We start from the raw sequence: 27,737 nt of genomic DNA on the forward strand, positions 1-27,737 counted from the left end.
AATATTTACACCATGGAAATTGGTAAGCAGTACATATCAGGTGTCCCTCACCTCCTCCCAAGGCCCACTTATCAAACATTTGTCAGCATGTCACTATTTGCCAGGAACCCTAGGGTCCTTGGAACGGAATTTAAGAACTACTGGGACAGGGGCGCCTGGGTGGCTCGGTCAGTTGAGCGTCCGGCTTTGGCTCACGTCACGATCTCGCGGTTCTTGAGCTCGAGCCCCGCGTCGGGCTCTGTGCCGACAGCTCGGAGCCTGGAGCCTGCTTCGGATTCGGTGTCTCCTCTTCTCTCTCTGCCCCTCCCCTGCTCATGCTCTGTCTCTCTCTCTCTCTCTCTGAAGAATAAATAAACTTAAAAAAATTTTAAAAACTACTGGTATAGTAAACATGATATATACATGGTATGCTGGAAAGTACTTGTGCTAGTTTACTAAGGCTGCCTAAGGAAAATGCCAAACACTGAGTGGCTTAAACAATAGACATTTATTGTCTCTTGTTCTGGAGGCCAGAAGTACAAGATCAAGGTGCCGATAGGGCAATGTCCCTCTGAAGGGTCTAGGGAAAACCCATTCCCAGTCTCTCTCCCAGCCTCTGGTAGTTATGTAGGCTTGTGTTGGCATAACTCCTATCTTTACGTGCTGCTTTCCCGGTGTTTGTGTGTGTGTCCACATTTCCTTTTTAGGACACCAGTCCTACGGGATTAAAATCCACTCTAATGACCTCATTTTAACTTGATCACCTCTGTCAAGGATCCTTCTGTAAATAAGGCTACATCGACAGGTACTGGGAGTTAGGACTCCAAGCATATTTTGGGTGGGGGCACCATTCAACCCACGATAGTAGTCAAGAACGGATTTTCATTCTATTCTGTTCCTCCTTAACTGTGTGGCCTTAAGTTGACACTTAACAGCCTCTGTTCTAAGTCCAAAAAAATAAGGGGGTTGAACCATGCAATCTGAGATTTTCTCTCTCAAATTCTAGAACTTCACAAATACTGTTTCTGACCTTTCCACTAGTGGGGTCAATCTCTAATTTTTTTTAATGGTTTCTTTACGTATAAGGGAAGCTGGTTAGAATTGGCTTGTTAATAGCAGTAGCTACTTTTTTAAAAAAGAAATTACAGTATGCCAGGAATTCCAATAGGAGCTTTACGTATGTTACTTAACTCTCAAAAAAGTCCCGCAAGATATTTATTCGAATCTTCATTTGATAGTTGAGGTGTCCAAGGTACAAAGAGCTTCCCTCACTGGTTAAAATTCATGGTATTGGCAAGTGGCGGAATGGGCTATGAGTCCACATCTTTATGAACCTAGAGCTGGTGTTCTTTATGCTTCTCCACTCCTTTGTGAAGATGATCGCCCCTTAGACAGGCGGAACCCTCAGGTCTGACCTTTTGGCACTGAGTTCTTATGACCCTGAACCCCCATACAACCTTTGTTCCGTATCCCATTCACTCACCGAGAGGCTTATCTTTCTGCTCCTCTAAGCATCAGATGAAGCCAGTTAAGTTGCCTTATTCTCAAAGGAGATCCAACCACAAGAGATCTCTGGGACACCCTTTGGAGGAATCCATGGCCCTTCAGTGTGTCTATAATTTTTGTGACCCAGAAAACATTTGGATTTGTGAACTGTGGTTAAGATCATGGAACTCATGAAGTTTAAAAGAGGCTCATGTTAGTATAGATGACCCGTGTTTTCTTGCTTTTATGGGAACTCAGAAACCTTTCTCCTAATTACTCATGAACTTTGTTACCATGTAGCCAGTGCCATTTTATTTTTTTAATGCTGTGAAGCTGCTTCCATTGCCATGCAAGAACCCTGGAGGGCCTCTGTACCCCAGGAGTGAGGGCTCTCTTCATTCCCAAGTCCACTCCCTTGGGTGCCATCTTCTCTGCTTGAGCTGATGACACAGTGGAACCCTTAGGGGCCACAGCTGTGTAGTTTTCTGTGGCAAGAATTCCTCTTTTCAGCTAGACTTGTAATTCGTGGAAGGTAGCTGAAGCAGTGGTGCCCTTGCCTTAATGCCTTAGATATCTTTAGTGACAGACAGCCCCCATTTCTGGTTATGGTCTCTGTACCATATGGTCTCTATACCAGGCTGGGCTGGGCTGGGCTAAAACCAGGTACCAAGGTCTACTCAAGAGTCATTTCTCACAGATGACTGAGAGTTGCCTATTGGGCTGTCTTCTTGCCGGGAAGCTCTTTGGTTGCTCATTAACATGGGTTCCTGGTGACCCAGCGTCTCTAACCCTCAATATTTTACTCATACTCAGATGTCCCTCTCGGTGCTGGCATCCAAGGATATTACAAAGGATACTATTGATTGTTTGGAGGAAGAGGTGGGGCCGTACTGTGAGATGGCTGTAGCAGTTGGTAATGGTACTAGAGGTTTTATTTGGTAATACATGTAGCTGATGATCTGGACCAACCCGCTTCTGCTCAACTAAGCTCATCTTCCTGTGCAAAGTACGATTACCTACACATGTGGTAGTGGAAAACTTTTGAGAAGGAGATCCCATGAATATAGAGCTACTAATCAGATAAGCAAGGAGGAGAAGTCCCAGGAAAGAAGGCGCTGTTCCATTGTAAACAGAATTACAGTTTACCTGGAATCTGTGTGTGTGTTTATTCGTGGCATTGGCTCACAATTTGGGTCCAAGTTCTGTTTATTACACTTCTTATATGTTTGTTTGTCTTCCTCCTCTTACCTGCTGGCAAGAATTGTCCAGCTGGGATTGTAAAGTTTAATGAGCTTGGTCAGAAGTCGACATTTTGGTCAAGTATGAGAATCTAACTAATGTGAGAACGTAACCTAGGAAGGTCTGAGGCTAAAAATGTGAGAGTCTTTAGTAAAGCAAGAGGTAAGGATTAGTCTCTCCCACAAGGATTCTATATTCAGCTGGTGTCTCGTGTCTCAGCCCTATATCATGGATGATTATTATTCAGTGGAGAAAAAGGCTTTTCTATGGGCACTGCATATTCTGGGCCATAGAAGACCCTTGCACTGATGTCCGAGGGACTGCAGAGTGCCCAGCTTGTGGCTGGCTCTTTATTACTGCCTTTGTTCTGTCAATAAAGTGATGGGGAATGTGGGAATTTTTACATTGATTAAGGAAAAGGCTTGGGCCAAGATCTTTTCCTTTTAGGCAGTCTTGTAAATTTTGTCTTCATACACTAGTCATCAAACATTTATTTGAAATACTACCATCTGAAATCTAACATCCATCTGTTGGTGCCCTCTGGTAGCCAGGAATCGGAGACTCTCCCACATCCTTTCCCTAAAGTGTGCTCTGGGTTTAGACTGGGGTAGATCTTACTCACTTCCTTCTCTGCTTCCTATCTTTCCTCCTCCAAAAGCCACAGGCATTTTTTTTTTTTTTACTTATTTGATGGGTTACTTTTAGAAATGTTTTGCACAAGCCATTTTTTCCCCAATGGAAAACCCTTTTCCATCAGGAAGATGCATTTCAAAGCTTCTGAAGAGTGGTTTAACCACTTTTGTCCGAGCCCTCTTGGAAAGGTGAAATTGATAGTTACATAAGGTTAAAAAAAAGTTGTTTCCCCACTTCCTGTCTGAAAAGGGATTCTTCTGGTTGAATACGGTGGTAGGTTGGGTCAAGTGGCCTTCACTGAGGGTGGGCTGGAATCTGCCCCCGGTTGGTCCTGGAATCTTGGCCACTTTTAGGGCAGCCTAAGGATATGAAATTGCTCTAGGATTTGTGTGTGTGTGTGTGTGTGTGTGTGTGTGTGTGTGCGCGCGCTTTACATGCAGTGGGTCCTTGGCCAGTTGGTGGTGATGATGAATGATGTTGATATAAATGAAGTTCTATTTGGTTCAGCTGAAGTTGGCTGCACTTCTCTGGGAAGGCCCCAGGTAACCCTTTCTCCCTGACTTCCCAGGAATACCTGTTGGAGACCATGAATTCCTCTCTAGGGTCACAATGGCCTGAGTTTATTATCCATTTGGGTCCAATCAGTCTCTAGGTATCTCTGTTGGCCTTGGTTCATGGGTTAACGGACATACAGTCAGTGGGTAATGGGAATGGAAGCCTTAAACCATATACCCTTGTAGGTCTAATCCAAGACTTTCATTTTGTTGACGAGGAGACCAAGGCCCAGTAAGTAGGAGGAACTTGAGTGAAATTTGGAATCCAGATGTTCTGACTCATGGTTCAAGTCATTGTCTGCTACTTTGGGGGTCCTCAGATGGCAATGATCTTAATTGCCGGGTGCTTATTAACCATGCAGATTCCTGGGGCACTTCTCTGAGATTCTGATTTTAATAAATACTTGTGGTCAACACTGTACACTCAAGATATAATGTGAGCCATATATGTAATTTAAATTTTTCTGGTGGTCACACTATAAAAATAAAAAGAAACAAGGGGAATTTTAACAATATATTTCATTTAATCTAATATAGCCAATTTACTGCTGTAACACATGTATCTATAAAGTTATTAATGAGTTATCTGACTTTGTTGCTACTAACTCTTAGAAATTTGGTGTGTATTTTATACCTATAGCATACCTTAATTTGGATGTCACATTTCAAGTGCGAAAAGCAAGTAGCTAGTGGCTCTCATATAGGATATGAGATATATAGGGTATAGGATGTAGCATAGTGCAGATCTAGAATTGTTCCTTGCCAGTCATTGGAGCTCTTCATAAAAGGCATACCAACAAAATAAAGAACTCCCCAGGTGCTAGACTCAAGTGTCTAGCATTCAAAATCCAAGTACCCCCCACCCCGCCCCAAGCCTTGTTAAACTTTGTGGGCTGCGGCACTTTAGTAGACGGGATATGTTTACACAGAAAATATGCAGGAACCCGCTGGCTGTCAGATGACACAGACATCTTGAGGCCACACGCCTCTCATGTACCACTGAGCATGTGAGTTTGCACATGTAGACTATTGTGCAAGCCCTGGGAACTGTATGTGCTGAAGGCACAGGCACCCTGTGAAGTTTCAGTGGAATTTTCAACCGGAAGCAGCTGATCATTTTCCAATTTAATCTGTGAACGCAGCTGGGGGATTTCTGCACATGAATCAACTTGTTTGGCTTGACAGAGCTTCTCTGTACTCTGTCCCTGTCTCAGCCTCACAAAAGGTACTCTGTGTGTAAATTTGCAGGGGTGGTGGTGGAAGGAGGTGCATGGAAGTTCAAGGGAAGCTTTTCTGAAAAATGCAACACTGGAGAGCCAGGGTGGAAACGCAGGAGGGGTCCCCAATCTGACTTTCCGCTCTCCCCACCAGAGGTGCTTTTCAAGGGTTGAGGGTGGAAAAGCATTTGAAATCCAGCTAATAAGACAGAAGCACACATTTCTGTACATGTGTTGATGTAATTATTGGTTAATTATTTCTGAGGAGTGGTTATGAAGATGCCAGTGGTAAACCTGGGTCTGGTCATTCTGTTTCATCTGCCTTATGCTTCATTTTGATAAAAGAAAAAGTGAGTCATGAGAAGGAAACGGGGTATTTTGTTCATGGTCTATACTTCAAAGGCTGTTATGTTGTGTTGTGTAGCCACTTTGGTGGCATTGACTTATGAAGCATCGTGTGATGCTGGAGAGTGAAAGAGGATGAGAACCCAGAGTACAAAATAGTAATAGCAATGTCATAACAAGAACAACCACCAACATTTACCAAGCATTGATTATGTCTCAGACCCTTGATATGGATGTGCTCATTCAATCCTTGCAATAACTCTAGAAGTAGGCACTGGTATTTGTCTTCATTTTCCATTGGGGAAATGGGGGCACAGAGAGGTTAGCTACTTTGCCCAGGTCATCTAGCTGGTAAGGAACAGAACTGGGGTTAAACCCAGGTGGATCGTTAGTTCTCACCCAAAAGACCACAACCTGTTATGCTTGAGATACTCCTTAAATGTCCTTCCACCACCTTCCCATCAAAGCAACAATCTCTTTGACCTTCCAAGCAGGCAGCTGTCTGGCCCCCACTTGAATGCATTGAGAAGTGGGAGTTCATTGTTTTGGTGGAAGCTCATGCCTTTTATGAAAAGCCCCAATGGATTGGGAAATTCTTCTTTATATGAAATCTCCCTCCTATGATTAGCAAAATTTGTCTTCCCCCAGTGTTCTTGCAGACTTCCTGAAGCTGCAATAATACAGAATTACACATGACGGGACTTATATCTCTATGTCTATTAATATAATTGGAGATTAATTACTTTGGAAGAGTAGTTGTAAGGATACCAATTGTTTAAATCTACATTTAACTGTTCTTTTTCATCTGCCTTCTGCCTCAGCCCATGGAATGACTTATTCCATGACCTGTTACAGATCTCAGGAGATCCTGCCTTCATACCTTTGCTCATGCTGCCTGGGAGAGCCTCCCTTCCACCTGTTCACAGCCAAGCTCTCTGAGCCTGAGCTCTCTCTGCCATGAAGTCTTCTTTGGTAAGGGAAGAAGTTGTTGTTACTGATGAGGGCAAAGTGACTGTTTACCTAAGAAGAATTAAAAAATTGGAAGTGATTTCCCTTCTCTAGACATAGAGAAAATATGAAATCTGTTTGAGCATTGGTGTTGTGTTGGAGGGTCGTGAGGCTTCCTTTGTAGCCCTGGGACTTTGGACAAACCTTTTAATATTGCGGGCCTGGCTCCCCCATCAGCAAAATGAAGAGCTTGAATTGGGGATCCCACCAATCAAGGGGTACGTAGCTGGACCCCCTAATCGCCTTTTAAAAAATGCCTGTAATAGGAGTGCTCTGTCAGACCTGTGAATCGGTAAGCCCACTGAATGGAATTCTTTGAGTCTGTGTGAGGAAAATTGAGGGCCACTGTCCTGACGAGGAAGCAGTATGAATATTTTTAGAAATCGGGAGGGTTGAATCAGCCATTAATGCTCTGTTGATCTGGATGGGAGGTATTTTGGTGGATGGGTGGTAAGAGCATGTTTCTGTAATTTGGATAAATACAGGGTTTTGGGTTCGGTGGAACAAGTTTGATTTTAAGAACTAGAGCATGAGTCATCTGCACTGATGCTTAAATGAGCTGCAGGCTGAGCAGTGAAGAAAAAGGCGGCAGCCAGCAGGGCTGTTGGCGACAGAGACTATTGGGAGGAATTCTAAGATGTATGTTGATTGATTTTTTTTTATTTTGCTGTTTTAAAAATATAGTAAAAACCCTTTATTTTTTAAATTAAAAATACCCCTTTTTAAAACAGTTTTTTTTAAGTTTATTTATTTATTTTGAGAGAGTGAGTGAGGATGCAAGGGAGGGGCAGAGAGAGAAGCCCAAGGAGGCTCTGTGCTGTCAGCACAATGTGGGGCTTGAACCATGAACCGTGAGATCATGACCTGAGCTGAAGCCAGATGCTTAACTGACTGAGCTACCCAGGTGCCCCCGCCCCCCCCCCCCCCCCGTTTTTTTTGATTAGGGCATGATGGGCACCAAGGCTTAGGAATAAGGGTCATGGCTGGGAGTAGAACATCTGTAAGCTCACTGGAATCCCTAAAAGAGACTGAGGCAGTCTGTGCAACATAGAGAAAAGGCCGCAATGCACATGGCTCCCCTCAGAGGCCAATAGGAAGAGCTGGAGGCAGCTGGGGACAGATCAGGGGAGAGGCTCACGGCAGCTGAGTGCTGTGGTGCTTCAGCAGATATCCAGAAATGCTTGGGACTTCTCAGTTTTGGCACTGCTTGCAGTATTGTACTAAAAACATGGAGGCAGCACGTAGTCCTGAGTTTCCCCATTTGGGAAGTCACACTTGACCCGGGCAAGCACTGTGGTCTGAGCTGCCCCAGTTCTGGAGTCCTTCCTGGCATCATCCCACTGCTGCAGTTTTCACCTCTTCTAGATTAAGGGCGGTAACTCATAGGATAGCCTGCGCTCCAGTCTCCTCTTGTCCCCGGACTAGGCAGTAAATAGCCTGGAAGAGAGGGACCGATGGGCACGGCAGAGGCACGGTCTCTGGGGAGGCTCCCTTTGCAGCTGGGCTATTTCCAAATGGGGAGGTTCCCACAGCCCGCAAGAGGACCCAGCAGCCGGAGTGACCCGTCTCCCCTTCTCTCTTGGCCTTGTGACAGTCCAGAATGAGAAAGAGAAGGGATAGGTGAAGGAACTAGCCTCTTTCGAGAGTGAGAGTTTACACGTCTCTGCCAGTCTTCTCCATATCCCTCCATGAGCCTTTGAATGGCCTGAGTCCCCATCTTCGTTGGTGCAAATGAGATGTAGCTTATGGGCATGCTTTGAAAAATTGAAAGCGTTATAAACACCTCAGGATCATTATCTTGCCTGATTGGCATTTGTTTCTTGGGAATTCCTGACTTTTCCCCATTATCGTGAAGTGTCCCTTCAAGGACAAGTCAGAGGTTGCTGTAATCACTTACCATCTGTGGAGAACTGGCAGTGGCCCTGCTGAAGTGCTTGGTAAAGATGGTGAGCAAGTCACTTACAGATGCTGGAAATGCTTCCTTGGCCTGGGTTCAGGAAAGGCCAAGGACGAAGAGAGACGTTGTGCTCCCCAAGGGGACTGTGCCTTCCTAGGAGGAATACCCTGCTGTGGGTGTATCTTGTGGTAGGGAAGAGTCCGTGTGCCAGAGTCTGCCTGCTGGGGCCATAGCCCGGCTTCACCATTAGCTGTATGACCTTGAGCAAGCTCCTTAATCTCTATGGTCTCAGGTTCCTGTTGTGTAGAAGGGGGAAAGTGATAGAACCTCCGAGGGGTGTTGTCAAGATTAATTGGGTGGATCCAGTGGCATGTGTAGAATAATTGAGTAAGTACCAGCTCTTTGTGACATTGGTTTATAGTAATGGCGCATAAAGGCATGGAGTCCCTGGTGATGGCTACATTACTACATTTATTCCTTACAGCCACACCGAGGGATTATCCCCATTTTGTACAGGAGGAAAACAGAGGTCTTGAGGGATGAAGTCTCTTGCTATGCTGATAAATAGCAGAACTAGGATTTCTTTTTTTAACTCAAAGCAACTTATTCCCCATAATTTATTTAGTGTTCACCTTAAATGGTTACCAATAACTATTAACCAATAATAACTGATTACTATAATCTGTAGTCTTTGACATTTCCAGCATTTCCTTGTGGTGTGAGGAAAGTGCACAAGGCTTCCTGGGCATCGCAGGCTGTTCTGGAAGTGTCTGTGCAGCTCTTCCATGGGCTAGTTCCTTGCCTGTGTTTCTATAGAAGTTGGAATTGTAGGTTCCAAATGGATCTCATTACCTTCCTCTCAAAACCCTTCCTCCTCCTATATTCACACCTTCAGATTAATGGCCTTACCATCCTCCCCTTCATCCAGACTGGAAATGTTGGTGCCATATTTGACTCTTCACCCTCACCTGCCCTTAAAATTGGTAGCCAGCTCCTGAAGACTAACCTCCACAGTATCTCTTGACTCTGTCTCTTTCTAGCCCCACTGCCACCATCATAGTTGAGGCCAGCGTTAGGTAAGAAATGCATAATTGGTACTACAAAAGCATACACAAAACCAAAAGAAAGTTAGTTTTCGCTCGTGTAAGAGAACTGGGCAACTAGGCTTGTCGTAGTCCACGTGGCCATGCAGGAACTCAGGCTGACGAAGGCTCTTTTGGGCCTCCAAGGATATCCTGAAGTCAGCTTCTTCACCACCGGCTGGAAAGAAAGAGGCAATGAGAGGTACTTAGGGGATTTGATGAGCCGATTTGGCAGCTGAGCCCGTCTCTTCTGCGGCTGAGCCACATGGCTGCACCCATTCGCAGTGGAGGTTGGGAGGTGCGGTCCAGCTGTGTCAGCCTCGGACATAAGGCCCTGGTCATTTCTTGCCTAGTTTTTGCAGTGGCCCTCACACTGGTCTCTCTGCCTAGTTTCTCTCATCATCCAATCCACACTCCACAATGTTGCCAGAGTTAACTTCGAAGTCACCAATCCTGCAGGCTTCCTGTTGCCTTGAGAGCATTATCTGTAATGTGGCATTCCAAGGGCTCCACGGTGTGGCCTAGGCTGACTTGGCAGCTCATTTCCTACTCTGACCCTCCAAAAGCCTCGGGCTGGCCCTGGCAGACCCCATGTTCTTTCTGCACAAAGCCATGCATGTCTGCTCTGAACAGGTAGCCTTCCCTCATCTCTCATGGTCTGGGCCCTCTTCATCCTTTCAGACATCACTTAGAGGCCACCTTCCTCCTAAAGTCCCCTTTAGGCTGTCCTCAACTGAAAAGGATCCCTTTCTCCCCTCTATTGTCGCTGAGTCCCCTTCTTCTACAGTCACGGGAGAAACAAGGGATTACGCTTTCTATTATAGCTCCTTGTTGAATCCCTAGCCAGACTAAAAGCTTACCTCGTTTCCCCCTCCTCTTAATGCAGGATAAATCCAACCCACTTGGCATGACACACCAAAGCTTTCACAATCTATCTCAACAGATAATTCTAGGCTTCATTTTTGTCTGATATGACCACCTTAAAATGCCCTATGTCTCTATTGCCCTGTGTCCTTTCATGTTTCTGTAGCTTTGCGTCTGTTGCTCCCTGCCTGGAAGGCCCGCCATGGCATCTCCACCATCTGGTGAATGAGTGACCCCGTCACATGCTTCATTCCTCAGCCTTCCATCACAGGTGTCCACTCCTCTGGTAGAGCCTCACCTCTATTCCAGTCCATCATTCTCAACAGATGGAACTTCCTTGAGAACCAGAATATCCTGATTGGACCATATTTGGTGCATAGAAAGATTAGATAAGCCTTTCTTGAGTGAGTGTACCCACCATTGACTTTGCAAGGTGCTGTTTATGCTTGCCACTGGAGGGCTGTGCACATTGTGAGGGTAGTGAATGCCTGAATTTAATCATAGTACAGCCAGGACATTTTGAACTAATAGCTTCTTTTATTGTTTAATGTCCCTACCAAGATGGCAGAATGCAAGCACATTTCTCGAATGTCAAGAAGGACAAGAGTAGGTAAAAAATCTGTGGAAAACCCGAAGCACACAATGAAATAAAAAAAGAAAAAGAAAAAAGAGAGAGGAGGGAAAGAAGGAAAGAGAAAAAGGAACAAAGAAAGAAAAAGGGAGAGAAAGAAAGAAAGAAAGAAAGAAAGAAAGAAAGAAAGAAAGAAAGAAAGAAAGAAAGACCTGCCATCCTAGGAAAATATATGTGAGAAATGAAGTTCACATTCCTGAACTTTTTCCTCTTTTTTTAAAAAATTGAAACATTTCCAAAGAGTACAGCCTTAAGAAACTTGGCCCAGGTGTATTTAATTTTCCAGAACAATATACTGATGATTATCATCTGGGAGCGTGAATGCTTAACCCTTAGGCTGACACCTACTGTTTGCTAACCACCCTGACAGCTTTAGGGTTTTTGCTAAGGCAAGAAGAAGTCAGGGGGTAAAGATTGAAGCTTAGCCAATAGGAGAAAAGGGCTCTGGGTTGGCTTGGAGGTGGTTCAGGCAGAGGGGACAGGGCACTACAGGTGGGGTCTTCAGAAGAGGTAAGAAAAAGTTGGATGCATGAGAACACCACGTATATTTCCTGAGCAAAGATTGTTGAGCATTCTCAATCATATAACCTGGGGCAGAAGAAACCAGCCAAGTATTGGTGTTTAACTTTCACATAAAGCTGGAGTTTAGAATGCTGGTGTTCTGCTTGAAATGTGAGGTCCGAACATCATATATATTGCTTTAAAGTCGAAGTTTTCAAAGTAAACACACTTTCAAGTCTGGTGCTGGAGAGAACTGAACAGTGGCTCTCTGGGAGGCTGCTTTCTGCAGGATGGTCTTGTCCTTGCTTTGTTCTTCAGTACCTTCAAGATACTTTAATTAATTAATTAATTAAAGTTTTAAATGTTTGTTTATTTTTGAGAGAGAGTGTGTGTGTGTGTGGGGGGGGAGGGGCAGAGAGCAAGAGAGAGAGAGAGAGAGAGAGAGAGAGAGAGAGAGAATACCAAACAGGCTTCATGCTATCAGTGCAGAGCCCGATGCAGGGCTTGATCCCATGAACCTCGAGATCATGACTGGAGCTGAAACCAACAGTCAGACACTTAACCAGCTGAGCCACCCAGGCACCCCATGTGTCCAATTTCTATCTGATATTCTTTGGCACATTTACATCTTGTCTTGAAAGTTCTAGAACATTTTGCAGTAACATTTTCCTTCTTTCTGTCACTCATCTCCAGCCCTGCTATTGACCCTCCATCTGAAACCCCACAATTCTCAGAGCAGTGAAACAGGAGGAAGATGCCTAAGTGTTTGTGCGTCTCTTCCTACAGAGTTTGTTGGTAGCAACAAAGCCAGGATCTTGTGGCATTGCTGTGAGACTCTGACCTGGGACACAGAGGTCCTCTGCCTTCCCCACACCATGCGCTGGGCGTTTGTGGTACAGAACTATTTTTAAGGTTACACATGAATCTCCCTATCCTCCTATTCAATGTGCCATACACCTTTTCATATCCACTTATTCACTCATTCATTCAACATCTATTTACCAAGTGCCTCTTTTCACCAGGCAGTGGGCTTGGTGGTCAGGATATAATGGCACACAGACCAGACACAGTCACTACTCTCATTGAACTCACAGGCTAGTTGAGGGGCAGTCCTAAGAACCCTTGCAGTGAAAGGACACCTGCAGACTGAAAGGAAGGCAGTGAGAGAAAGAGATATGATTCCTTGGACATATATACAGAGCCATGTAGAGATACATGGAACTAATGGGTCTAAGTTTCTGAAGGAGCAATTTTTGAGTGAATATCTACAGGGCAAGTAGAAATTATTTAATTAGAGGCAGAGTTAGGGGAAAGAGAGCACGTGAGAGGGGGAAGAACATATGCAAAGGTCCCATGGCAGGCATGGGCATGTAGTTAAAGGAAGGCTTTGGTTGGAGCTTAGAGTAGGGAAACATCTGTGAGGTCAGATCATGGAGATCTAGGCCATACTCAATGTTTTCTCCCTTACCTGGACAATGGGAAGTCAAGGAAGAATTTAAGATGGAACTCTTGAGGTTTGAGATCATTCTGGAAACTGTGGGGAAGAGATTAGGCCAGGTCCAGGCAGGATGCTGGGGGACTAGTTCATGGAATTTTTATATATATATATATATATATATATATATATATATATATATATATATATATAATATAAGTCTCTTTGGTTTTCAGCTTGTTGGCCATGGAATTTGGGAAAAGTGAAGATCTGATTAGTATTATAAGGGAAAATGGACAAGTTGGTGATGGGTTGGCTATGATGTGTGAGTGGGAGGTGGCGAATATGGTGCCAAAGTAGACCCTCTGTTTCTAACTGGCAAAACTGGAACCAGGGAGAACCATTCAGAGAAGGAAGAAGCACAGGAGGAGGTTAGAAGGGTGCAGATGTTGGGAGAGGATCATAAGGTCAGATTTGGACAAGTGGAATTTCAGATGCTCATGTAAAATTTATGGTTCTGGAATTCATAGGGGACAGCTGAGCTGGTTAAATAGATTTTAAGGTCATTAGTGAATACGTAGTTGGACATTCACAATTCTCCAGGAAGGCCCCATTTGACTGGTTGTATTTAAGTAAGGAAATTGTCACAGATGTACAAGGTTCAAACAGGACTTCGCATGTCTACATTCTCTGTTGATGAGAGATCAGTTGTAAGCCTCAATGGTCTCCCCTCCTATCTTCCCTCATAAAAGTCACAGACATGCAATTTTTAGTCTTAAATCAATATTTCTCTCTAGGCCTTTCTTTGTCTTGGAGAAATTCCTTCCACAAATGGTACCACTTCATCTCAGTCCATACCCAACAAGGAAATAAGGGGAGGCAAAATGGCGATGGATTGTTGAATTTGATGTGGAGCACCTCCTGCTTCCAGACATCTTGGAAGACACGAGCATGAGAGCATGGGCCAAGGCTCTTTACACAGGCATCTGGGAAGAGCCTTGGCCTATGCTCTCATGTCACATCATTAATGCTCAATTATTAACTGCAAGAGTTTTACGAAAACAATTTCTAAATTGTTAAAAAAGGCAAAATATGTTTTCAATATCTTCAAGGATTCCCAAGCTGTTTAATATTTTCAAAAGATTCAGTCCTAGAACATAACAAATTATATTCTAAAAGTCATCGATATGGGGCATATTATCACCACGGCCACCACGATTACTGATCATGAGGCTGGACATTAACTCACTTAAACCTACTTGGTAAGTGGTATTATATGTCCCATTTTCCAGTGAGAATATTGATGCTCTCAGAGGTTAGAGAGGTAGTAAATGGCAGGATAAGGATTTGAAATGAGGTGTGCTTGATTCTAAAGTCTGTGACCTTTAACAGATGTGGGCCTCACTTTTGGGGACTTGACACATATTTTATTACTTGTTTTCTTTTGCCTCATAGATAGAATCCCTTTGAATGGGCCTTTGTTCCATTTCTGCTTTATTTAAACAAAGTGTAGACTAGCCAAAAACAGGGTTTTGTAAGTGATCTGTCAGCCTACTACTCGCCTCCTCTTTCCTGAACTATGTCTATAAAGTATCTTAAAGATGAAAGTTGCCGTGTAAATGCTATGTATTATCTTCTTCATCTAGAACCATGAAAGAAGCTGCTGGATGGAGATGAATGAGCTTTTGTTTCTGAAAAGCTGAATTTTTATTTCTTAGCTGATATACATGGAGTCAGAACTCTTCCATGGTAAGAAAGTCAAATCCTTTCACTCAGAAAAATGACTTGGAGGGCTGGGTGTTTGAAGGGGTTGGCTATTGTGCTGGGTCCTGGTCTTAGGGTTGGCAGAGTGGGAAGAGAGAGAGGGGGAGGAGAGGTACTCCCTGGCTGTTTGTTTCAGTTGGGAAATGGAGACATTTTACATGTGGAATCTGATATTTACCATACATGGTGCTTTTTGCCCAGAAGGCTCTCAGAAGAATGCATTCTTGCTTTCTCCCTTGTCCACACCCACCGGTGATAATCAGCACCACTTGGGTGATTCTGGAAGCCAGTCTAAAGCAGCTACATCACTTAATAGTTGAAGGGATGGATAGAAGAATAGTTTCTCCATTGAAAACTATTAGAGGAATTTATAGGCTGTCAGGGTGTAATTAGCCATGAAAGTTACTGGCAGGGGCATGAAACTAACATTCCTCTCTCATTTCTTGACCTTGCCTCCTTCCATAAGTGGGAGATCTTCTCCATGTCTTGGCATTCCTGTCCTGTTGTTCTGCTCTTTGAATCTCTGCCCTGGCTTAGTTTTTCTGAAGCCCACTACAGTGTCCAAGCTCCTTCTTCAGCTTGCTGTTCTATTTGTTTCTTAAACTGCCTCCCTTTAGATATGGAGCCATCTGAGTCATTATGCCAGACAGGCTTTCTGCCATTTTGCATTCATGCATGCACGGATGGTGAAGGCCTGGAAATACATCTTATTAGTTGGATGCTATAGAAGGTCAAGTTTGACACAGTTGGGAGCTATCAGCTCCTTAAAAGAATAGGCTTACTTACCCATAAACATTTGAAATATATGTATCTCAGGGATAAAGACTTCTTTGAAATTTGAGATTCAGTTTGTCATGATTCGGCCTACACCTGTGGAAAACCATAACTATTTGTTTTCTTTTGGAAAAATGGTGCTCACAGAAAGCTAATTCTCATGGGGACTTATGACTCATAGATATAACAGTGCCTGTTCTAGTAGCACTGAAATGAATGCTTTAGAAATTTTAATAGTTATGGGGTGCCTGGGTGGCTCAGTTGGTTAAGCGTCTGACTCTTAGTTTCTGCTCAGGTCATGATCTCATGATTCGTGAGTTTGAGCCCCGCGTTGGGCTCCATGCTGACAGTGCAGAGCCTGCCTGGGATTCTCTCTCTCTCTCTCTCTCTCTCTCTCTCTCTCTTCCCCTCCCTCACTCGCTCTCTCTGTCTCTCTTTAAAAATAAATAAATAAAGGGGCGCCTGGGTGGCGCAGTCGGTTAAGCGTCCGACTTCAGCCAGGTCACGATCTCGCGGTCCGGGAGTTCGAGCCCCGCGTCAGGCTCTGGGCTGATGGCTCAGAGCCTGGAGCCTGTTTCCGATTCTGTGTCTCCCTCTCTCTCTGCCCCTCCCCCGTTCAAGCTCTGTCTCTCTCTGTCCCAAAAATAAATAAACGTTGAAAAAAAAATTAAAAAAAAATAAATAAAAACTTAATATTAAAAAAAAAAGAAATTATAATAGATTTACCATTCCTCAAAAAGCTAGCCATAGAATTACTATATGCCCCGGCAGTTTCACTCCTAGGTTTATACCCAGATGAACTGGACGGAAAACAGGTGCTCACACAAATACATGCATGTGAACGCTCACGACAGTACTCGTAGTCGTGACAGCCGAAAAGTAGAAACAACCCAAATGTCTCAACAGATTAACAGATAAACAAATTGTGGTCTATACATGCAATAGAATATTATTCAGCCTTAAAGAGGAATGAAGAAATGATACGTTACTGTAATATGAATGAATCTTGAAAACATGCTAAGGTGAAGGAAGCCGGACACAGAAGGTCAGATATTGTATGATTCCATTTATATGATGTGTTCAAAATGGGTAGAACTGTGGAGACAGAAAGTACATTGGTGGTCGCCAGGGCCAGGAAGAAAGAGAGATAGAAAGCTAACTGCTAAATGCATATGGGGTTTCCTTTTGGGTAGTGAAAACGTTTCAGAGCTAGATAGGGCTGGTTACACAACACTGTGATTGCAGTAAATGCCACTGATTCATTTGCCTTAAGATGGCTAATTTTGTGTTATGTAAATTTCACCTTAATAAAAAAAATAACTATAGCAAACACCTCCTGCGTACCAGGCACCGTACTGAGCATTTCACATAATTTTCTTTTGAGGCCACATAATCTCTCTGTGAGGCAAGTAATGTATTCCTTCCATTTTACAGTTGAAGACTCTGACTGAAGCCCAGGGAAGTTATTATGCAAGACAATCTCCTTCTGACCAGCTTTCTAGAACTTTGAACAGAGCTGAACACAGAGACTTGAAGAAACTTGGTTGGAGGTAGAGTTGTTTTTCAATTACGTCAATTTCAAAAGCATGCCTCTTTGCTCTGAATTTGGACACTGGCTGGTGACTGTGTTAGAGGCTGTGGTTCTGTGTTTAAAAAGAATGTAGCAAAGAACTAGTTCTGGAAGGATGCAGAGGTGTGCTTTAGAATTCTTAGGCGGATGGTGAAATTGAAGTGTCCAGCAAGACTTCTTGGTGGGATGTGACTGGGGGTTCCTGGAGGGCAGGCAGGATGGTGTTAGGATGGATGCAGGAGATCATTCAAAGTGGTGTTTGGCTCTGAATTCATACTTGACTGATCTCCTATCAAGTTTCCTTGTAAATTGTTCATTTATAAAATTTTGGCATAAATCTAATCAAGTTAGTGACTAGGGATTTAAGGATCTTCAAATACGCAGGGCGTGAACAATCTGGGTTGACCTTTGCATGATCTATTTTTCTTTGTGGTTTACTAACATGATTTTATGAAGACTTTGCTATTAGGACCTGCCTGTCATACTGGTGTAATTTATTCATTTTCCATTCATTTGCTTACTCACTCTTACACTCATTGATTGATTGATTCATTCATTCATTCATTTACTCACTCAGTCACTCACTCGTTCACTCACTCAACCATCCATTTATTCACTCATTCACTTATTCATTCACTGACTCATTCACCCACCCATTCATTCACTGACTCACTGACTCATTCATTCATTCATTCATTCATTCATTCATTCATTCATTAATGTATTCATTCACTCACTCACTCACTCATCCACTTACTATCCCTCATCTACCTACTAGCTTACCCTTTGCTTAGCTCACTCACTCCTTGATTAATTGAATCATTTCATCTATATAAATAATACATGAAAAGTTGCCTATAAAAATGCAAATAGTATAAAAATATATCCAGCAAGAAGTCAGAGTCCTTTTGTTCTGAGCTTCTAGGCTCCCCCTCTGTCCTGCTCTGAGCCCGAGAAGTACATCTCACTGCTCATCGTTCCTTGTTTGGTATGCAGGCTTCAAGTCTTCTTCCAGACACTTATTTTATATATGGATATACACTGTATCCGGGTTTCCTGATGTGTATATAATCATAATGGATTCCTATTCTGGAAACCCTTTTTAAAATAAGAGCCATTTTGTTTTTTTACTTTTAAATCTACTTTTAAACCTTTTTATTGTAATAGAATTTTACCAGTTACTCTAGAAACTCCCTCGCCCCCACAAAAAGTAATCACTTTTATGGCTTTTCTGGTATTAAGTTTGTTGCATTCTTAGTTGTAAGAATTACAACATAGATTCTCAGAAGTAAAAAGTAGGGAACTGTATAAGAAAGTCAGGTGAAATTTACACACACACACACACACACACACACACACACACACACAGGAGAATTTGAACTGAATCTTAAAGAACAAATAATCTGCCAAACTGAGAAATAGGGAAAAATCTTGGAAGACAAAAAGAGCATCACATATCATCAAAAGGGTAGCTGCATTGCTTCTTGGCCTTTTTTTTTTAAGTTTATTTATTTTGAGAGAGAGAGAGAGAGAGAGAGAGAGAGAGAGAGAGCATGAGCAGAGGTGGGGCAGAGAGAGGGAGAGAGAGAATCCCAAGCAGGCTCCATGCCTTACACAGAGCCCGATGTGTGGCTGTAACCCACAAACCATGAGATCATGACCTGAGCCGAGATCAAGAGTCAGATGCTTAACCTCCTGAGCCCCCCAGGCGCCCCTGCTTCTTGGCCTTTTGGCTAAGATCAAATGTAAAAGCGCGGGAGCTACAACTCTTCCTTCAGATGACATCCAGCTACACGTTCCCTGGTAACTGCAAGAAAATCACAGATGCGGGTCAGAGCTGGAAATGCTCCTCAACCAACTTTGCATTATATAGATTATTCATCTGAAGCCCAAGCCCAGACCAACTTTTCCCATATCATAAGCTTGTTAGTGGAAGAACTCAAGGGAAGAATTCAGGTCCCCTAATTAGTCCACTATTTTTCTATTGCAGTAAGCTGTCTCCCTGAAATGACGAGGGGGGTTTATTTTAAAAAAAGTACTCCTATGTAACAAATATCCTTTTATCTCAAATACATCAGGTTCAAAAAATACTATTTTCCAACAATACACAAAGGTAATTTTTATGGTGTCTGTCTGGCCCTATATAAAATTCTAAAAATGTCTTTTGATTCAGAATGTTTTATTGTTAAACATGGCTCTTTAGTCTAATTTTTAATGGTTGACAATCCAGGGATGCCTGAGTGGCTCAGTTGGTTAAGCGCCTGATTATGGCTCAGGTCATGATCTCACAGTTTGTGAATTCAAGCCTTGCATTGAGCTCTGTGCTGATAGCTCAGAGCCCGGAGCCTACTTTAGATTCTATGTCTCCCTCTCTCTCTCTGTTCCTCCCCCTCGTGTACTCTGTCTCTCTCTCAAAAATAAATAAAGATTAAAAAATTAAAAAAAATGATGATCCATGGGTGCTATGTAGAATAACTCTAGACTTACCAGAATATTATTAAGTGGAAGCTTAATAAACTATTTATGAAGTCAAAAAATTTAAATAAATAAATTTGTTGCATCTTTACGGCTTGATAAAAAGTATGCAGCCTTACACATCATAGTTTTGCCTATTAAAAAAGGTTTTAAAAATGTTTATTTATTTTGAGAGAGAGAGAGAGCAGGGAAGGTGCAGAAAGTGAGGGAGAGAGAATCCCAAGCAGGCTCAGCGCCATCAGCGTGGAGTCTGATGTGGGGCTTGATCTCACCAACTGAGAAATCATGACCTGAGCCGAAATCAAGAGTTGGACGCTCAACTGACTGAGCCACCCAGGTGCCCCTTAAAAATTTTTTTATATGTAACCTTGAGGAACCTGGCCCATTTGACCTGTGGAGTATCCCCCAGGCTGGATTTTGTTGATTGTACCCTCATCACACAGTTCAACAGCTCCTTTTTTCCCTATCCTCCTAAAATTGACAGGCGGATCCAGAGGTCTCACCAGATTTGGGATCAGCCCCTGGAATAGGTGATTGTAGATGGTGCTGTGTTCTCCCATCATGCATCTGCTCTTTTCCCCTTGTTTTTAATTTTGGAAGATGTGGTGAACATTGCCTATACCCGTTCATTCATACGAGTCTGGAGAACAGTGTTGTTCTAATTCCATCATTTTGTTTTCATTTATTAGCTGGGATAATTTTATAAGGAGATACTTCCTGTCATCTACTATTTGGTTACCTAGGAGTTTAGTTTGTATAGGAAAGTAAGATACATGTTCGATAGTGTCATTTTACTTGGTTTTTAAGATCATGTATGGGTTCCTTGTCATCCTCAAAAGATTGCCAGCTACATTTTTCAAACATGTCATCATGAATTCATGGATTTCAACATATTTGATGAATTCCAATTTCTTGCAATTCTCATCCTTACGGGAACTTACATTGTTTCATCTGTGACCCGGAGAATCTCTTAACTTTAGACCTCTGTGATGAGCTGCTCTCACATCTCCTTGACATGATTCTAGAACAGGGTTGGCCACTGTTTCTAGGCTTTTCTAGTGGATAGAGCTAGGAAAACACACATGCACACACGTCTGTCTGTCTATCTGCCTCTGTCTGTCTCTCTCTCTCATTACCGATCTTTCAACTGTCTATGAATAGGTAAAATGCCATATGAATTCACATCAATTTCTTTTTTTTTTTTAATTTTTTTTTCAACGTTTATTTATTTTTGGGACAGAGAGAGCCAGAGCATGAACGGGGGAGGGGCAGAGAGAGAGGGAGACACAGAATCGGAAACAGGCTCCAGGCTCTGAGCCATCAGCCCAGAGCCTGACGCGGGGCTCGAACTCCCGGACCGCGAGATCGTGACCTGGCTGAAGTCGGATGCTTAACCGACTGCGCCACCCAGGCGCCCCTGAATTCACATCAATTTCTAACTCAAATTAAAGACTACAGGGTTTTTGCTTTACTTGCCTCTGTGTTATATCCATATCTCCTCTCTTTCATACCAAAAACCTTAGTTCTCAAGCATACAGAATTAGAATATCCCGTAATTACTCACTTGCTTTATCCCTTGGTATAAACATAATAGTCTCAGAATAACAACATAATACTATTACCACTAATCATGATTCCTGAAAAATAGTTGTCTATATTGTTACATATGCTATTCTTGTCCCTCTATTTTTTTATGGCTTTACTATATCCTCATGGTCATATCTGTGTTCACCTAGTCATATACATGATAAACTTCCCTGTTAACTTTCATTTAGTCCTAGTTCCTCAAGTAATTGCATGTTAAGTGCTCTGTCCTCTTTGCCCTTATGCTTCTCTAGCCATTTTCGTTGTCAGAAGTGTGGGCTTTAGCAGATTCCTCAGGAGGAACTCAAGAGAACAGTATCTTCTGAGTTTCTGTGTGATGGAAACAGTTTGTCTCTGCTCCTTACACACAAAGGTTGATAGCGCTGATGTATGACAAATGAGCGCCATGTGTAATCTGGGATTTTCTTTTGCTCTAAAGGACACTATTTGGACAACTGGCAAGTTAGAATTAAGTCTGTAGAATAGATCTGAGCAATAGCTTGTTAATTTTCTTACTTTGCAATTATATTGTGGTTGTGTAAGAGGATGCTCTTGTTTTTAGGAGACACAAACTCCAATTAGGGACAAAAGTGCATCATGCAAGCAACTTACATATCTACATGTGCACACGCATTCACATGATAAATGGTAATATTTGGGGGAATCTATGTAAAAGGCATATGGGAATTATGAATTCTTTACACTAGTCTTCAACTTTTATGTAAGTCTAAAGTGATATTAAAAAACCAAGAATATTTATAGAGACATGCATTTCTCAACAGACATATAAATGTGTAGGTATCCCTATTTATGCTAGCATCCATAATTTTATAGTACAATTTTATGGATATGTTGAGTTGTATTTTTTTCCAAAGATAAACACTGGAAACTTCTTATGATGTTTAAGAATTTATACTTGGCACAGCAAAATATGGGGTACTGATGATGGATCCAGAAAACACACAGGAAAGAAAGACATAAATGTCTTATTTGTAAAGAAAAAAAATCAATGACAAAGCAAAAAATACAGAGATTTGGTCTTGATTTATTTTGCATAGATGCCAATTACTGTCATATTTTCTTGATCTTTAACTGAGACCTTGTTCCCCTTCTGTTAATTTTTCCTTTAAAGCCAAACAAAAATGAACAGAGCTATTATTATTTTGCATTGAGTGTCCCAAGTAGATTTGGATTGGTGGTTTCAAAGCAAACAAACAAGAGACAGATGCAATGGAATTTCATAACTAGATGGGCTTTAGGGTGTATCAATTTTCTTGGGCAAGTTCATAAAAAAACAAGTTTCTCCCTCTTGTACTCTGTCCTTAGGGACTAATGTTCTAAAAAGGGAGAACAATTTTCCAGTAAAATTAACTCCATTGAAGATGTGGTGGATTTTAAAGACATTCCACTTTCATGCTATTTTTTAAGGCTTTTGGGGATGGGCCCCTATGTAGCTAGGAGGGGGCCTCCCTGGTGGGTTGTGTTCTTGTCTGATGTCGTGGGCACAGTTGGATGTAAATGCTCTCATGCTTGGATCTCCTGGTTCCTTTGTCCAAAATACTTTCATCTTTTCCACAAGATGGCAAGATCTGCTTGCAAAGCGGAAGCACCCTGTAACAATATGAAACAGATCTCCTTCGTTTGGGAGGGCAATCCCCAACTTACAAATGAATTGTCTTTGAATATTGTCTCTAAGTCAGTGGCTTAAAATTCAAAATTGCCCTTTTCTATGGACACGCCATCATTAGGTCCCCAGGCCAGCTGACTGAAATTTCCCAAGCCCACCATGTTAATTTCTGTAGCGATCCTGTGGCCCCCCAATCACCAGGTGTGACTGTGCTCTAGAGTAGTGGCTCTCACCAGGCCATGGAATGCACTTTCTGAAAGGCCTTGCTGGCTGCTTATCTAACACCCTACACTAATTCTCCGGAGTGTAGACCTTCTCATGGTACTCCTCTGCTCATGCCAAATATGTACCTGTTCCAGACCTTCAACCACATGTTCCGTCTTTCCCATCTCACTGTATGCGATTTCTCCACATGGACACATGCCACCTAAAGCTTTGTCTGAACGTGCCCCAGCCTTCCTCAGTTTCCCATCTTTGCCTATGCTGTTCTTGGCACCCAGAATCAATTTCCCATTTGTGTTGGCCTCTTCTTTGCTGGCTCATCTCATATGCCATGTCCTTTTCTGATTTCTCCCTATTTTTATCCTACTATTATCTTGCTTGTCCTATGCCATGTAGTAAAGCCTTTATGGGGTGATGTTTGTTAGACTGTTAGTGAGCCCCGTGCCACCTAGGGGGCAGGAATCCTTGTTTTATCCACCTCCGAGGGTCCGGCAAGGCCTAGCGCTATGCTTTGCATACAGTGGCTGCACGGCAAATTCTGGAGGTGTTGGATGGCCTCCCTGCCCCCACCCCACTGTCACATACACCGAGAGAGAGTGGGCAGCATGTGCAGGTGCCCGTAGGAGACCAGAGAGGGGAGCTGTCTTTGTTGCTCTCCAAACATTAATGTCCACAGACAGCTAAGTGCTGTCTACCTTTGGCTTTGAGTCAGATATAATAAAACAAAATCAGCCATTACGAGTAATGCTTTTTAAATATTGTTGTAAGCCTCACAAAAGACGTTTGCTATCCCTGACTGGTGTCAGATACAATAAATATAATTAATCTCTGGAAACACATAGATGAAATTACTTAAATCATGGCTTTAGTTCGTTTCCAATCCTCTGAATCTCCTGGGCATAGAGCATATCACGTGGCTCTTTGCTGCTGGAGGCACCTCAAGCCCTTCTCCCTGGTTTGGCTCGAGGGGTTTGGTTCTTTCTGGCCATTTTAAACTTGAAAGTGGAAAATGTTGAGCTCTCCACATCCATCTCTTGGGGACTTACTAAAAGAAAGTTTATTTGCATAGGAGAGGTGACCTCTCCTTCCCTCTTTGACTGTGTTTTCATATCTAATAAGTTAAGAGTGGACTTTGTAGCAGCTTCCCTTAGGACAGATTCGATGAGACCACAGTCCTGGAGGTGAATGGCTCTGAGTGCTTTCCTGCATCTTAGTATCTCCAAATTTTCTTACCATGGGTCAGTGTGGCTTTGGTGTCATAACATAAAAGCCATCGAGTTGAGTTACAGGCAACCTTAGATTTCATCCAGGCCAATAGCCCCATTTGATAAGTAAGAAACCCCCCAGCCTTGGTGAGCTGACGTGATTGCTGGCGACCACATCTGTCTGAGTGTCAGAGGCTGGGTGAGAACAAGGCCTCTGCTGGGATCCTTTCTACCTCATGGATTTTTCTCAAATATTTTCCCAGGTGGGCTTAAAAAAAAAAAAAACTATTTCAGAGAACCATAATGGAAATATTTGGTTAACAAGACCATGCATTTCTTATATTTTAACCAGTATTTAACCAGTATTTATGGAGGGCTTACCATAGGCCATGTACTTTTTTAAAAGTTTATTTATTTTGAGAGAGAGAGAGAGAGAGCGCACACATGGAAGCGGGGGGGGGGGGGGGGGAGGAGGGAGAGAGAGAGAGAGAAAGAGAGAGAGAGAGAGAGAAAGAAAAGAAAGAGAATCCCAAGTAGGCTCCATTCTGTCAGCATGCAGCCCGATGTGGGGCTTGAATTCATGAACCATGAGATCATGACCTGAGCCAAAGTCTAATGCTTAACCAACTGAGCCACCCAGAAGCCCCAAGCCATGCACTTTATAGGTGCTAGGGATACCATGATGAACAAGACAGATACAATGCCTAGCCTGAGGAATCTTCCAGTTTACTGGGGTAGCCAGGGATTAGATAGAATAGTTCAATGATTTTTGAAGAGTGTTATAATAGGACACTGTAGGGTGCCTGGAAATTCTAACTGAAGGGTGGCAGAATTTGTCTGGAAGAAACTAAGCATATTCTAAACAATAGGAGCAACAATGCAAAGGCTGGGGGTTCAGTTAAGCTTTCCCTCATGTCCACGTGCTACCTCTAGACATCTTTGTGGCCACACCCTGCCTCCCTCTCCAGACTTATCTCTCCTGTCCTAATTCTTTGTCCAAGCTTTTATTTCTTTTCCTTTCTTTGCACATACAGTCACTCTTCTGGAAATGCAAATTGCTTCCACCCCTACTCATGCTTTAGGTTTCAGCTTTCCATTCGACTCCTCTGGACCGTTTTGGCAAATTCTCCCATGTGATATCATAGCACCTCATGTATACTTTCACTAGTCTTCATGGACTTTAATGTAATTGTCTGTTTGCTTATCTGTGTTCCTGGCTGGCCTGGGAGCATCTTGTAGGGGTCACAGGTGCGTCTTATTTGTCTCAGTAAGCCTAGCACAATGTCTTGAACTAAATTATTATTCCCAATACACCTCTGTTGTATGAACAAATGAAGAAATATAGGCTCCTGCCTCTAGTCTAGTTCATTCTGCTTCTTTTTCCCCCGTTCCTTTGTCTGTCACTCCATCCATCTATCCTTCTTTCCTTCCTTCATTCCCCACTCTTGCTCCCTTTTATCTATCTAACAGAGTCTACTGTGAGCTTGGCTTGGCCTTGAACTCCAGCAGAAGAGTTAGACAGGCAATTAGATAAATAATTATTTAGCAGTGTGCTCGATATTACAGGAATTTAAACAAAGGGCTACAGCTCACCAAGGGTGAATCCATATGTTTGTCTGGGATAATCTGAGGAGGCTTCGCCGAGGAAGTACTGTCTGAGCTGGGTCTTGAGAGATAAGAGAGATTTGCCAGGTGAGGAAAGGGAGCAGGAAGGTTACCGCTTTGGAGGCTATAGCACATGCAGAGAAAGACCCTGAGTTGTGGAAAGTCAGAAGTTTAATGTCCCTGGAATGGAGGGTGTTTACAGTACTGGGGAGGGAGGGCTGGGAAGAGTAGGCAGGACAAGGTGAGAGGAACTGAGGCCTAATGGGAAATGCTCTTGCTTGCCTCTGTAAACAGTGTGAGTTTTATGATATAGGTGCTGGGAACCCTACTGAGGTTTTTAAGCAGGGACGTCTCCTCTCTTTTGTAGGAAGCTGACAGTACCTCCCTAGGGCCATGATAAGAGAAAATCTTGGAGGTAGCAAAGGCAGAGCTTGCCAGCCGGTTTTCAGTGCTACTCTGCCATGTTCTCCCCTGTCTCTCCATTCCCCTTCTCTTCTAGCAAACCCTGGTCTGGAACACAGGCCATTGCTAGCACTGGATGGGGATGGCCACAGGAGGAAAGAAGAGGTGGTGGGACGGGGGAGGTAAGCAGCTCATTTGTAAGAATTTGTCACCTTTACCTCTGGAGAACTGGGACTTTGAAATGATAGTGTTTACCAGCCCTTTATGTTACTTATGAGACATCTCATTTCCCTTAATAATCCTTATTAGCCAGAGAATTTATTGTTTGGCACAGACTTAAATATATGTTTACCAAATTTTCCAGTGTTAGAGCTGGCGAAAGGACTCATTCTTCCTGGACTCCTCTTGTTGTTACAACAACAATGGTAAATCTTCGCTGACTGATTTGAGGAGGCCATTGAACTTGAGAGTAACAATTACTGAACCAAATGTTTACATTACAGCACCCGCAATTCATCGAAGTGCTTCGGCTGCATAATTAATAGGACCAGCTAAAATTCTACATCATTGTAATAATATTTACTCTGAAAACTCACAGTTGGACTACAGTTTCTATCTCAAGCTCCGCTGACATCAAGGAATTTTAAACTTCCTTTTTGACAGGGAGGTTTATTAGAGCCTTATTTTGGCAGCCAAAACACATCTCTTGCAGATGTGCATTGAATTCATGGACTATTAAAGATTGATGTTGGATTAGAGATGATCTATTCAGTTGTTTCTAAACCTGGCTGAACCACAGAATCTACTGGGGGAGGGGTGGCTTCAGAAATTTCTGGATTCCTGGGCTCCACGTCTAGGAGCCTGATTCAGGAGGTAGGGTGGAACTAGGACATGGTGGACAGATTTTCTTAAACACTCAGGTTATTTTTCCACTTACGAGAACTGCGGGTCTCATTTTGAGGATATCGAGGACTACAAGACTGAAGGCACTGGGAAGAGTAAAACAATCCGGCAGCCTCTTGGGTCTCTGTGAGTGAAACAGAAATGGGTATCATGGGCCCCTGGGAAACGCTTCTGTGAAGAAAATAGTTTTGTTTAAAAAGTACCCAATTTTAGTTTACAGGGAGGCACTTTCACAGTGACTGTAAGCGTGGATTCTCTGTCCTCATAGAAACTCTCAGGTGCTTGTTAAAAATGCAGGTTCCTGAGATCTCCTGTAGACCCACTGTATTAAAAGCTCTGAGGGTGGGGCCCAAGAACTGTATTTTAAAACACCCTTCAAGGGTACCTAGGTGGCTAAGTTGGTTAGACATCTGACTCCTGGTTTTGACTCAGATCATGATCCCATGGTTCATGAGTTTGAGCCCTACATCCAGCTCCATGCTGACAGCACAGAGCCTGCTTGGGATTCTCTCTCTCTCTGCCCCTTCCCCACTTGTGTGTGTCCTGTCTCTCTCTCTGTCTCAAAATTAATAAGCTTGAAAAAATAAACAACCTAATGCACTTAAAGTTTGAGAGACATTAGTTTTCTTTTCTTTTTTTAAAAAAATATAATTGGCTCCTCCTTGCTTGTGGCCAATACTCAGTGCCAGTCCTCAAACTCATGGGAACTGAAATTTGCAAACATTGACACATCCAG

The 27,737-nt window shown here is 42.9% G+C and overlaps 1 long non-coding RNA gene across 1 annotated transcript in view; it reads left to right on the forward strand.

The window, feature by feature from the left end:
• The first annotated feature begins 323 nt into the window (after positions 1 to 323).
• Positions 324 to 27,737, forward strand: part of LOC123379865 — a 61,164-nt gene continuing 33,750 nt past the window's right edge. Inside the window, exons 1-3 of the long non-coding RNA XR_006584811.1 lie at positions 324 to 6,424; positions 14,517 to 14,619; positions 16,843 to 16,958. This is a non-coding gene — a long non-coding RNA (uncharacterized LOC123379865). The remainder of the gene's footprint in view (positions 6,425 to 14,516; positions 14,620 to 16,842; positions 16,959 to 27,737) is intronic.

The sequence above is a fragment of the Felis catus genome, chromosome C2, assembly GCF_018350175.1.
Source record: "Felis catus isolate Fca126 chromosome C2, F.catus_Fca126_mat1.0, whole genome shotgun sequence".
Classification (NCBI taxonomy): Eukaryota; Metazoa; Chordata; class Mammalia; order Carnivora; family Felidae; genus Felis; species Felis catus.